General features: G+C 34.7%; 1 long non-coding RNA gene across 1 annotated transcript; it reads left to right on the top strand.

Moving 5' to 3' along the window:
* Positions 1-897: 897 nt before the first annotated feature.
* On the top strand, positions 898-4878 carry LOC135118659 (uncharacterized). Its single transcript, XR_010277704.1, has 3 exons — positions 898-1169; positions 1306-1418; positions 1512-4878. It is a non-coding gene; the product is annotated as an uncharacterized LOC135118659 (long non-coding RNA).
* Positions 4879-8606: the final 3728 nt, after the last annotated feature.

Raw genomic sequence — 8606 nt, 5'->3', positions numbered from 1 at the left:
TCGTCAGTATAATTTTCTTCTTAGTAGTAACTTCTATGCAAAAAAGAATCGATGCAAAATGTATGCCTTGGCTTTGTTCTTCACTATGGTAGATTAACCGCTTGTATGCCGCTAATTATAGAACAATAGAAAATCAATTGAGTCTCGCGTGGATCCGTGCACGGATACAGCGGGGTTAAGTTTAAAAACTCCCATATATGATTACCACACAGTAACATTTTTACCCTCTGCACGAAAACTTTCTAGTTGTTCCAACGTTACAACATCAGACCAAAGTTATAATTAGTCCATTGAAAATTTTAATCATTTCTAGCAACGAAATGTTGAAAATTATACTCTTGCGACAAAGAGATCCTTTATTATGATTCCAAATTGTAGAGGTATGATACAGAGTACAAAATGTTGAAAGAAAGAAAGAAAGAAAGAAAAACCATTTATTTTACACACAAATGACGCAGAAAACGAAACACACACAAATACAAACAAATAAATCTAGGGACAAAACTAACAGTAAAACAAAAATAAAAAATAAAAGCGCTGCAGCTGCGTCACTTATGCGTGAAAAAGGGGCAGCGCTCAGCATAAATGCTGTGTCACGCACACGCAGGCACGAGACAACAGCGCTGGTTTTCAGCGCTGACCCACCACATGACTTTGCCTCGGGACTATACAAACAGACGCCGTTTCGGCACGAATCCGGTAAATAAATAAATATATATATACATAATTAGTAAAGTAACAGAAACGTAGTAAACAGATATAGCAACAATGAATATAAAACAAACCATAGACAAAAACAAACATAATACGAGAATATCAAGAGAAAAGACATAGACAAAAAGCTTGTGAATAATAAAAAGTTGCCCAGTGAGCGTCTCAGACCATAGACAGCGCGGCAAATGAAATGTCAGAAATGTGTCAAAGTCAAAGATGAAGATCTAGCTAGGTTAACCGGCCAATTGCGCAAGAGATATCTTGTTATGCAATTATGATGGCGGAAATTGTATCGAGTGATGTAATAAGTGTATTGTGTTGTGAGGTTGTGAGTGGATATGTTTATTGTGTGAATCATAAGTATTAGTGTGGTGTGGGGCGAACATGTTAATGCTGACCCGTTGCGGATGACCATGCGACACAGTATGTGAAATGCTTTCCAATGATAGTTCAAGGTAAGTCCAAAATAGAATCCGAAATAGTGATAAACAATGTCAAGATAATTAAAACAAATATTGTGAAATAAAATAATTTGAAATTTAATTTAAATATAAGAATTTGTTGTGATACCAAATTTATGCCTTTGAACAGGTCCAGAAGTGATATACTTTGGATGAATATGGAGTGAAGCAGACAGGAGGCAGCCAAACCACTCCACAACACTGCTGGGGATCCCCCAAGGACTGTGGGCCAAACCACATAAGGTAAGTGAAAATATTTTACATTTATTATTGAGAAAGTTGCTCGAGTAATAATTTATTTTTTAGATTGAATTTAAAAGTTAGTATTGTTTTCAGGCCCCTTAAAGGTGGTGGAAGGTCATTCCAGCAGTGTGTGGCTGCAAATCTGAAACTACCCCTGAAAGCTGCAGTTTTGTGAGGTGGGACCCTAAGCGGAGCAACTATGGAGCGAAGACCATGTCTGTAGCACGTTTCTTTCCATGTCAGTTTTTCAAATAAGTAGTGCGGCTTATGGGTTGAAACAATTCCAAACATTAGGCTAGCAAGATGCAGTTTTCGCCTGGCAGCCATTTTTAACATTTTAATTTGATTGATATATGGCGTTACGTGGTGCCTGCGGGGGACTTTGATGCAAAATCTGACACAGGCATTCTGAACCCGCTGTATCAGCCTATCTGTCCTAGCAAGCAAGCAAGGCCCGTATACGGTATCACAGTAATTCAGCTTAGATAGGACTAGAGTGTCAACAAGTTGTTTCCTAAGAGGCAGGCTAAGAAAATTACGGATAACCTCCTTTTTTTAAGTCGGTTAAAAAGCAGCTAAATAATAACCTCGTAAATCTAAACCCGATATCACAAAAAAGATCCCAATATTACCTACCTGCGACATAATATTGAAAAAATGTCCAATCTTTCAGCAGATTTTCAGTCTCGCTTTAATATCGCGTCAAATTTTAACCCTTTGAACGTTCAAAATAAATTTGCCTTTAACCCTGCTTTTAGTGAAACAAGCGGGAAATTCTCGAGGGTATGACATCGTGGCGTGCTTAATTTTAAAGGCATATCAAGAATAGTTACCTATACTGGTTTATACTGGATTAGCTGGTTCATGGTATCACTAGCTTTTTAGGGTGCCGTACCCAAAGGGTAAAACGGGACCCTATTGTTTTCGCTCCTCTGACCGTCCGTGCGTCCGTCCGTCTGTCACCAGGCTGTTTCTCATGAACCGTGTTAGTAAGAGAGTTGAAATTTTGACAGATGATGTATTTCGGCTGCCGCTATAACAACAAATACTGAAAACTAAAATAAAATAAATATTTTCGGGAGCTCCCATACAACGAACGTGATTTTTTTTCTCATTTTCTAAATAATGGTAGCGGAACAATTCGTGCGCGATTTTTGACTCGCACTTGGCCGATTTTTCTTGCTATCTGAAGAAATATGAAGAAGGTTATCTCAGAAACCTCACTACCGATTTGAGAGATTTTTTTAGTGTTAGATAAACCCTTTATCGAGGGAGGCTTCAGGTTTTTTTACTATCCGGGCGCGTGTGTATAGCTCCCACGGGATACGTGTGAAATCAATGGTGGAAGTTAGAAGGACAAAACATTTTATAAGTTTGAGAGAAAAAAAAAAGAATCTTAGCGAATAACCTGCCCAATCATTAAGAAGAAATGTACGTCTAAGTGTCTCTTGATTATGAGAATTTAGTCCAATTATTATTGAAAATTGAGCTTGGCATGTCACGAAAAACTTTTTTCTGCCATGGGCTAGTGGTAATCCTATTCCTAAACCTATTTTAAAAAATATCTTTAATACAAAAGAAGTGTTCTGTATGTCTTTCTTTGTTATGTATGTATTAATTGTTAAGTGTGCAATAAAGAATAATAAGTATTTAACGATGGATTTCAATTACTTATATATTTGAAATTACTCTTCTGGGGTTCCTGTCAAAATCTTCATTAGACAAATTCACAGATAGATAGCTTACTGAAATCCACATTAAATGAACTGACAGAACATTACATAATGGCCTAAAAGCTCATTCGTTCAAGTCATTTTTATAGCACTCCAAGTTAAAAGTCTAAATTGTTTCATTATACAAGGCTTAGTCCAAAAGTAATAATGCTAACTGAATGTTGGAACTTATTTTATTTTCGAAACGTTTCTAAGATCTTGCTTAGACAAGGTTAGAAGGGAATTTTAATCTGATCTGTTGTAAAGTAAATTATTCCAAAGTATTATAATATTCGATTGAAGTTGGAGGCTTGGAAGATTAGAAACTTGAGTAAAGTGGTTGCTATTCATAGGTTTTATTATTACACTAGCTGTTCCCCGCGGCTTTCATCATCTGCCTGGCCTTTTCCCAACTATGTTGGGTTCGGCTTCCAGTCTAACAGGATGCAGCTGAGTACCAATGTTTTATATGGAGATACTGTTTATCTGACCTCCACAATCCATTCACGCGGGCAAGCCTTTTTTTTAATGACGTCAAAAATCACCAAATGCCCCTCCCGATGTTGGTTAGCAGCGGTGAGGGAGTGTCAGACTCTTACTGACTTAAGGCGAGGAATTGGTCAACAATAATTCCATAACCGGCCCGCGCATCTAAGGCGCCAAAAGGGGTCGGAGCGTCTGAGCGGGGCGAGGATAACAATACGCGCGCTAGCTTATAACTAAAAGTCGTAAGCGACAAAATGGTTTTGTAATTTTAATATTTAGAAATGATAATTTAATAAAAATTCCTACTACAATTTTAAAGAGTATGTATATACTCAACTACTAAAAAAGTTAAGAGGCTTAAATCGGTCCCGTTTGCCCATAATATGTGAATCTCTTTTTAAAAAGAGGTATGTTTGATATATTTTTCTCTGTTATAAAAGTTACCTAATCATGTTTCTACAACTAACAAAATAAGGTTTATATCATGAACTTTCAGGTAACCAAGTTGTATTTTGATCCGTTTTGTATTTACTGAGAAAAATTGACATCCTTGGCGCCAAAAATTCCAATTCGTCCTCTTAAACCGTCGTGTTCCGTCGTAGGCCTTTTATGTACCAGGGCCGCGGTAACTCTGTTTATCGGTAAGACTGTTTGTCGGACTTTCTGGCCTCTGACTACCCGTAACGACTGTCAAAGATGTTTAAATAATCGTGCCCTCCGAAACTTGCTTCTTACTGTTGCTAACCCACTCAAAACCAAATTACAACTTACCTATTGCGTTATACCAAATTATTTTGTATTTTATCATCCAAATTATTCAAATAGACTTCAAGAATATTATTGAAGGGTACAAAATGAAGGTTGTTTGAAATTCAGATATTACTTTTATTCCCTATAGGAGATAACATCAGAACGTTTTAATTATACGGCTCAGTAACTAAGAGTTGTTTTGAAAAGGCTGATAGCTACCAAGATAGGGTGTAGAGTAAATAATAATGAAGGTTTTGAAGGATTATTTATTACGTATTTACCGACTTTTTTGTAGTCTTATAAAAATATACTAGGCTGAGCAATGCAAATCATTAATGCAAGCCTTAATAATATACCGTCTTACCACAAAAACTTTTAAACGTCAGTTTATGCCTTGTCTAAAAAAATGTCAAATTATGACGTTGACATATGGTTCATTTTGCAGCCAAAATTTTATTAGACAAGTGTAAAACAGGGTTTAAAGTTTTTGTAGTAAGGCCCTTTATGTTTAAGGTATTATATTTTATATTTTAAAGTTTAATCAAAATCAGTAGTTTTTAGCGTGAAAGAGTAAAAAATATGCCCTACGCTTTTTCATGTTACTAAAAAAAGTAAACAAGTTATTAAAAACAAAACACACGCAATTTTGAATCCAAAATTTAATTTGAAGGTACTTTTTGTTGAACAATGTTTTCCAAAACACTCCATTTTATTTCGTTACAAGTACCTATTACAATCTCCTTTAACAAAACGTCTGTCTGTCAAGCAAACTCCTTTCTCAAACAGTCTGGCACTGAAACATTAAAATAACGAGCGAGAATAACAAAAGAAAAAATTACAACAAAAAAAAACACCAACACCATTCTTAAAAAGTAAAAATTCAAAATTTGAAAATTTTCCGCGTATACAATTCCGACTTTCGAAGCTTTTTGATAGAAATAAATGGACCTTATCTTGAAGGTGTGTTTAGACGAAGCTAGTACTTGAAGACAGCTACTGGCGCGAGTTCATACAATGTGTACTGACTGTGCAATTTTCACAAATTGCTCTATATAATCCCGTCTCTCTTAGCAGTTTAGCTAATAACACTAAATTGAAATGTCTAATCTAATTATTGTTGATTTGTCTACGGGTTAAGCGCATTAAAATGTTTCATTTTGTTTGTTGAATTTAAATTAATATTTAAAGTGGATTGTGTTGTTAATTAAATTTTAGCAAGCAAATATCTAGCTATGATTGTAAAACTGAGAGAACGTATAGCTGATCCATTTATGTACACGTACAATAATAGTGACTGTTTGAAAAAATCTTTTGCACTTGACGGTTTTTGCCTTTTTCTCAACTATGTTGGGGTCGGCTTCCAATCTCACCCGATGCAGCTAAGTTATAGTGATTTACAAGAAGCGACTGTCTATCTGAACTCCTCAACCCAGTTACCCGGGCAACCCATTACCTCTTGGTAACACTGGTGTTAGATTTTCACACTGGTAATTTTTTCGAGCGTATTTGTAAAAGTCTGATACTCCTCACAGCTGAAAGGGTTAACCTAATGATTAAAGGTGATTTCCCACCTAAAAAACATTTAACAAATAGATTATACACACCTAAAAAAGACATAAATACTAGAGCTATGAAATTCAATTACATAATCAATTTAGTCCTTTTGCATTCTTTAATAAAACAAGTAAATTAATTGTTGCTTCCACGTAAATAAACATTTTCGCTTTTATTCTGTTAATGCTGTTTTACATTTAAGTTGATTAAAATATGTTCGAGAATAATATTGTGCAGTGAAAAATAAATTGGGTGCAATCATTTTTCACAGTAAATGGTAGAGATTTTAAACGTTTCTTCATCATTTTATTTAGATCGAGTTGCTAAGCTGAAGCTTTTGTTAATTCGTTAAAATTATTTATTTTCATTTTTTTTGTATATTTACATTTTTTTTTATTTCGTTCAGGGGTTTTTTTCTCATCATATGAGACCCCTTCCGCTGTGGGTTAGCAGCGGTGAGGGAGTGTCAGACTCTTACTGACTAAAAACCGTCGTGTTCCGTCGTAGGCTTTTTATGACCAGGGCCACGGCGGTAACTCTTTGGGGGTTTACCTTTAGATTTTACTTTAGCTGTACCAAATCATTTTCCATACATGGAAAATGAACTCAGTACTACATCATATACTCTTGTTACCCGACTAACTTGACTTTACATAACACACAAAAAGCTTAACAAACCCTACATTATACTGCAAACTTCACAGTTTTAGACTAAAATATAACTTTCATATGTTTAAGCTAAATATTAAAGCCATTATTTGCTTTGCAGCGCTGCAGCGGCTGGAAGTATAAGGATTAAGTTACACTAGCATACGCTAGGAATACTGGGACGAGAATTTGTGCTAGATTTAGGAGAGTAGTAACCTAAATATATGTAGTCTAAAAATATAATAATAGATTTGAAATTTGTTCATCATCTGCCTTTTCTCCAATGTATACTATTTATTACATCATCATTTTCTCCGAGCCATTTTCCCAACTATGTTGGGGTCGGCTTCCAGTCTAACTAGAGCTGAGCTACAGCTGAGTACCAGTGTTTTGCATTGAGCGACTGCCTATTGGACGGGTACCTGCTGGAACATGCTAAAATGACTGATGTGTTTTCAGTCAAAGTTTAATAAAAAAAGGTCTTATAATCAAGAACAACTTTACTTACTAACTTTAGCTGGCTTGTGAAAATATATAATGTACTCCAAAGTTTCTAAACTCAAAAGACTCCAACGAAGTTGAAAATTTTGGAAAGATCTACAAACAACTAGACTCGGTCCTAGGCGCAGTATTTCTGCAAAGACCATTAAAACACAATGAAGAAAGAATACCTAATGACCCATTTAACGAAGAAAAAGGGTCAACTTTTCTTCACTCAGTGGTACGCGGAAAATATTTCATTTGCATGCAATTTCAAATGTCTGACTTTCTCAACGATCTTTGTCTCGATATTGCTGCAAATAAATTGAAATATGTACACTGTAGAACGTATTTTAAAATCGTATTTTTCTACACACTGACACATGATAAATGACGTTTCTAAAAATCCAATATGGCGGCTGCCTTGTAAACCGTTGGACTAGAATTTTCTGTGTAAAGAGTATTTGAATTTAAGCTCTAGTAGACTTGTTGGAAATGCATCGTTTGTTTTTTGTATAGATCTATTTGATTGCTATTCTGAGAATTCAAGGTTCCGTATAAACTATTTCAAATAGTTTTTTGCTCCTTTTTGTTTTTTATAAATGAATTGGTTTCTGCTCGTGAAATGTAGGTGAGCAAATAGTAGTTAAGCGCTTCTGTTTTGCAAGCGCCATTATACAAGCAATTAATTAATTAGCTTAACAACATATAAGGATAAAATATTACGCTAATAACCTGCGCTTACGATGCAAGATAAATATGTGAGCGTAAGTCCAAAATTAAATATTTATCTCATGATAAAAGCACAATTTATCGGCACTAAAATTAAGTTTTCGTGTAAATTTTGGCTTTTAAACCTTAATTTCGTTTAAAATGCCCTTTTGATAAAAGCTGTCATATTTTATAGTCAAGTTAATATTATAAAATTAATGCTTTTGATAAAATAATTTAACTTGTCATTTTGGTAGCATAATATTAAATAATTTTGAATCTAGACGCCTGATTTTCACGAGCAAAGTCATATAAATGAACTAGTTTGGTTTCAATTGGCTACAATTCACTAAAACTATCAAAAACCTTATTGTTTTGTTAAAAGGTCAATAAAAATAAACTTAGGCTATTTCAAAAATATCAAAGTGAAGAATTTCATGAATTTGCGCAACGAAATTGAAGTTTCAACTTATCAAATGCCAATGTTAGTGAAATATGAATTTTGTAGCGATATAATTTTATTTATGAATACTTGTAAAAGTGGTCCTTTGAGCTTTTAGGTAACAAATTAATATTGGCACTTAAATTATTCACTGAACGGGTAAAAGTTCTCAAGATAAGGGATAGATTCAATTATTTCTAGCTTACTTAATTTTAGTACCTTAAGTAATTAAATAAATTCTTGTGGCTTAGTAACTGCCGTGGGACATTATTTTAAGTGACACTTAGCGCGGTCGGTCTGTGGATGGGTGACCATCTTGTCATAGCGAATTCCTCCGTGTTTCGGCAAGCACATAGGTACAATTTTTGGGTCTCAGCTACAATTTCAATACCTTTGACAGGCGTT

This window comes from Helicoverpa armigera, chromosome 24, assembly GCF_030705265.1.
Source record: "Helicoverpa armigera isolate CAAS_96S chromosome 24, ASM3070526v1, whole genome shotgun sequence".
In the NCBI taxonomy this organism is placed as follows: domain Eukaryota; kingdom Metazoa; phylum Arthropoda; class Insecta; order Lepidoptera; family Noctuidae; genus Helicoverpa; species Helicoverpa armigera.
This window is presented reverse-complemented; position numbering and strand designations above follow the sequence as displayed.